Genomic DNA, 5,911 nt, shown 5'->3' on the forward strand with positions numbered 1-5,911 from the left:
CCTAATAACAAGGAGAAACATATGGACTTCTCCTGCAACTATGAAAGTATTTGGTGATAGAAAGGCAGTAGTGTAAGTTCCTGCCTGGTTGGATGGTAGACAGGCCAGGACATTAAGTAATCATACATATGAACAATTTTTTCACCTTCTTGGCTTTAGCTACTTTTGCAATGTTAGATATAATAATTATATTTTGATAAAATACCTTCTTGTCTGAACAGTTCTGTCTGGACTGTTCAGCTCTCTATGATCCCTTGTAACTAAGATTAATTTTGTTCAAGTAAGACAATCTATGCTATCAGGGTAAGATATTCTGATTGGTCTGTTCCTACGTGGAAGAAGAGTCAAGGGTCATGTAGACATTTGTGCCAGTAAGACCTCATTTGGGAAAATGTCAGCTGCAGAATGTTAGAAATAGCTCTTAAGCAAGGATTACTTCGAATCCAATAGCTCCACAAAGCTAATTCAGTTGAATAAATAATACTTGAAAGAGCCATCCCCTTTGGACCTACCTATAAATTATTGAATGTATGATCAAATTACAATTGAAAAATACTTAAAATTGGCATTGACAAAAAATTGCAAATGTGAGCAATCGGCTGAACATTATATTTTTTTTCCATTATTCACAGAATTTTAAGGAAATAAGATCAATAGCAATGTTAGGAACAATAAGGTTTCCTTGTTACAAGTAGGCACCCATGGATATAAGCCTGTATAAAGACTGCATCATTAGCTACTTAAATTTAGAGGATACTACATGCTTCAGCAGCATGTATACCCAAATTACAATATACAGATTAATATAGCACTTGCACAACGATGATATGAAAATTTGTGAAGTATTCCATATTATTCATTCTTCAGATGCAAGAAATGAAAACCCGTTATTAAAAAGTTGATTACAAAATAACAAGTGTAACAACACACGTAATTCATATGATTAAATTTATTTTGACATCAGTGTATTAAATCTTCACCTCAGAAAGGTGTTTAAATAGCATAAACTTTACAAAACTTTTGAAATTAGACAACATTGTCATTTTATCCCAAAGAAAAATAATATTAGGACCTAGGAAAAAAGGAATCTTAAACTGTTTCTATATGGAATACAATCTGAAAGGACACATTAATGAACCTATATATTATAAAATAATATAGAATTCAAAGTATGTCTATGCGAGAATAAAATAAATTATTAACATACAAACATAGACTATAGAATATTTTAAAATATTCTTTTTCAGACAAGCACCAGTAATACTTTAGTTTCTGTACTACTCATTTCAACAGATAAGTTAAAATTATTTCTGACTAAAAAATCACATACTCTGCAGAAATCATTATACATGTATATAAAAACTCTTCAATACATTTTGACACCCAATGCAGGCAATTCACTTGCAAGAATTCCATGGAATTCATGAATTTTTACAGTAAAGTACTGGTGTTGCCGGCGCTGGTGGCTCACTACTATAATCCTAGATACTCAAGAGGCTGAGATCTAAGGCTCACGGTTCAAAGCCAGCCTGGGAATGAAAGTCTGTGAGACTCTCATCTCTAATAAACCACTAGAAAACTGGAAGTGAAGCTGTGGCTCAATCAGTAGAGCACTCACGTTGAGCTGAAGAGCACTGGGATAGCACCCAGGCCTAGAGTTCAAGCCGCATGACCGCCCAAAAAAAAAAAAAGATATTGCTCTTATTTGGATTGTGGAAATATTTTGTATGGACACAAAGGATGGACTTGCATTTTTAAATTTGAGAAACTTAACCCGACCATTAGGATTTAGGAGAAGAATTTGTACAGCCTTCCACAACTTCATATAGGTAGCGATACGTACTAATCCTTTGGGCAATTTCAAATGCAGTTTCTTCTAAGGTGTTCTGCAGGCCTGGTTTTATATAATGGTTCAACCGAAGGAGAGCAGGCGTATCTTTGCTATCTCAATTCTCAGTGGCAAGATATAAGGGGGTCAAGAGGCCTTTAGTTTGGGCATTGGTATCTGTAACATGATGAGGTAAGAAAGAAGCCATTCTGGTGTTATTCTGCATATATGCACGGTGCAGGGGTGTCCAGCCATCTACAGTTATTGCATTTGCCACTTGAGCCACCAACTCACAGACAATGTCTAAGTGTCCACTGTAGGCTTCCTGATGAAGAGGGGTATATTCATCGTAGTATTCACATGACTGGCCTTTTTGGAAAGTAGTCTCCACACTGTAATAAGCTGAATATTTTCGGTAGCCCAATGTAGAAATTTACTTGGATCTTTCTCCACTTTTTGTCTTGCAATTGATACCATTCCTCACTTTTTCATCATGTTCCGCGTCTTCATCAGAATTGCCGATCCAGAGACTTTGAGTGCCAGTGGGAATGAGGTATCCATGTATTTCTCTAATAGTTCACATTGGTTGAACTGTTCAGAAAAATCCAGTGAATTTTCTGCATCTGTTTTTTCACCATGATTTTTTTTTCCTTTTTCCATTTTTACTGTTCTAAATTATTCTAACTGGAGAGTAGGGAATTGATGGAGAGCAGAGGAAAGATGTTCCTCCGTATTCAAAGATACAGACTGAAAATAAGGACCAGTGGTGTCTTCATGTGCAGCTTATTCGAGGAATGAGAAAAGATGAAATAATGCCTTCTATATAAATGATTTGGAAAATGGAAGAGCAGAAAGTGAAATGATGCAACCAAAAATATAAAAGCAAAATAAATTAGATTAATTATGGAGCAATCATATTATCTATGAGAACCATGAAAGAGAGAGAGGAAGAGAGAGACAGATTTGCAATGACCTAGCTAGCCACAAAATGCATGCATCTGATTAATTTATAGAGCAAGCGGAATTTTATTTTTTTTAAAAGATGGAAATATAATTTATGTTTTTACTTGAATTTAGTAAATACATTTTTAGTAGTCTACATAAAGAGACATAGCTTTGACCAAATTGCAGACAAGAATCTAAATCTTTGATAATTCTAGTAACAGATCTCACTGAAATCAGTTGAATCACACTTTTTCTGTACAATGAAGGAATAGATCCAGGCTAAGAAAGCGGCTAGGGATGGCAGGCCGATTGTATCTGTGACAAAACTTTGTTGAAAATGGTATTGAGGATTACATACTGTTTATCCACTTGCACTGGAAGCATGATTCTGAACTATTGCTTGCAGGTCCTCAACTATTGCTTTGATCATTATATTCTCCAAGAAGAAAAAGTGAGATTTAATTGACAGCAAAGGACTACTAATACATTTTGACTTCTCATTAAGCACCTTCAACCATCGAAAAGACATGAAGACAATAGACAGGCATACTTTTTTAGATGAAAACAAGTGTCTTTAAAAAACAAGGAATTTAAGTAGTCATGCAAAGCACTTCGATTTTACTACTGCATTATACATTTTTTCTAATGTTGGGTACCAATAAATAATGAATCTATTAGAAAGTTCTTGAAGCTCATATGTCAAATCGTGGGTTCTTTCATACTATATTATGATACTTTTGTGTATGGTCTTAAGAAGAAATTTAAATTATTAACTAGAATTTCTGACAGGACAATATCATCACTGAACATCTTGCTTCTATACTCTCAGTTTTAAATCACTATCTAAGTATGTGCATTAGGTAGGTATAGAGGAAAAAGTAGAAGCCACACTGGTGGCTCATGTCATTAATCCTAGCTAATCAGAAAGATGAAGTCTGAGGATTGTGGTTTAAAACGAGGCCAAACAAAAACAAAGTCCATTAGATTCTGATTTGAAAGAAACCAACAAAAGTTAGAAATGGAGTTGTTGTACAAGCGGTAAAATGCTAGCCTTGAGAAAACTAAAAAAAAAAAAAAAACAAATTCTGGGACAGAGCCAGGCCCTGAGTTCAAACCCTAGTATTAGCACCAAGCAAATGAATTAATTAACTAGATAATTAATTAATTAAAAATAAATTAAGTGGTCACATGTGGAGGGGCAGGATATAACAACCGTAGTGACTGGATTGTGTATTATTTTGTAGTAAGGCAAATTATCATTTGTACTAATCACTAATATTTTATTTGAACTTTTTCTATAATAAACCCTGAATTTAGCATGCATGTATATGTATGTACATGTGTGCACATATATATATGTGTGCATGTGCTGTTGCAATGTTACTTGCCAAGGTGGACATGGTGAGGCTAAAAAGAGCTAACTGTGTTGCAATGTTTTTATTATCATTGTTCTGTCATGTCATTTCAGTTGAACCACCCTTCTGTACATTTTATTTGTCAAATAATAACATCATCAATATCAAAGCATTTACAACATTAAGTTAGTTAAAAGAGATCATTTTCAGCTCTTATTATGTGTTAGGTGAGATGATACAGACAAAATTAGGTAGTAAATTATTGCTGTAAGATGACTGTCAGTACAAAATGTGTATTTGACCTGTTAAATAGGTTATACTTTTAAGATATGCTCATGGAGTGAGTTTGGCCTACTTGACGGAACAGGTATTACTCTCTGGTTATTCCCGTGAAACACGAGGTGGATAAAGTCTTTCCGGATTTCTTTTTTTTTTTGCAGGGGGGGGGGTCCATTCGTGGGGCCTGAACTCTGGGCCTGACACTGTCCCTCAACTCTGCAGCTCAAGGCTAGTGCTCTACCTCTTGAGCCACAGCACCACTTCTGGCTTTATTCTTTTTTCCTTATGTGGTGCTGAGGAATTGAACCCAGGGCCTCATGCATGCAAGGCAATCGCTCTACCACTGAGCCACCTTACTAGCCCTCTTTCTGGATTTCTGTTTAAAATATCTTTCTTTGAAAGATCATATCTATTCTCACTAAGAGGTAATCAGCCCCATATTTATTATGGTTGAATATCCCATCATATTGACTGAAAATCGGTATTGTGGATATGCTTATTAGATATTACTTTCAAAAACGAACAAACAAACAAAAACCATGTGTCTTCTCCATATTGTGGATGTATTTGAATTTGTTTTCTACATGCAAATATATCTTCAGTAATGGCTCTTTTTTGAGAGTAACTATAGCAACTTTAATAAATAAGGCTTTCTAATATCTTTTTCAATATAAATACCATCCCAGAGCAAATCTTGCAAATTCTGAAAAGTCTTTGACTATTTTAGTATTATTTCAGTTCATTGACTATAGAGCTAAAGACATTTCTGAAATAAATATTGTTAAGATCTGAAAATCTAAGTGGGTATATAGGCTTTTTTATGCATCATTTTATGAAAATACAGTTTTTATGAAACTAAATGAAATTGAATAAAAGAATGTACCTGAATTTGGTAAGCTAATTATCAATATAACTTTGTTTTCTATTAACACAGTCCTTTTAATGTAGATGATGCAATTAAATTATTTCCTTTGTGTCTCTGTACTTCAGTTATTTTTAGAATCTTTGTAGTTATAGGAGTGAATTTGTAGTATAAATAAAGGTCTTTTAAAATTATTCGGATTAATCTTGTGTTTTGTGTCCTACTCCGAAGAAAATGAGTTATTTTCAAGTGTTAATAGTTTATAATTGAATCTTCAGTATCATAAGAAATTTTTAAAAATGCAGTAGTATTGATGACTTTTTAAACCAATTTTATTCACAAGTTGGAGAGCCTTTAATTCATGCTTACGTCTTGGTGTCTATGATTTTTAACCTCTCGTTCCTAACATAAATGATAGGTCAGGCTGCATTTTTGGGTTTATGAAAGGTGGGGGTCAAAGGTGATTTTTGTATCAGTCTTGCTTTAATAGTATTTTAAAGTAGTACATTTCTCTCAAAATTTTGGGTATAAAAAGCAATCAAAATACTTGTAATGGTAAACAACTTAGGTGAGCCACAATGTGGAAATGATTGGTACATAAGACCTTCAGTGTGTTTCCATTAGGAATTGGGGAGGTCATTC

At 34.0% G+C, this 5,911-nt stretch overlaps 1 pseudogene; it reads left to right on the forward strand.

Annotated features, from left to right (window-relative positions):
• The first annotated feature begins 760 nt into the window (after positions 1-760).
• Positions 761-857, forward strand: LOC122096658 (annotated as a pseudogene).
• The last annotated feature ends 5,054 nt before the right edge of the window (positions 858-5,911 follow it).

The sequence above is a fragment of the Dipodomys spectabilis genome, unplaced genomic scaffold (genome assembly GCF_019054845.1).
Source record: "Dipodomys spectabilis isolate Male_0828 unplaced genomic scaffold, ASM1905484v1 ptg000383l, whole genome shotgun sequence".
NCBI lineage: Eukaryota > Metazoa > Chordata > Mammalia > Rodentia > Heteromyidae > Dipodomys > Dipodomys spectabilis.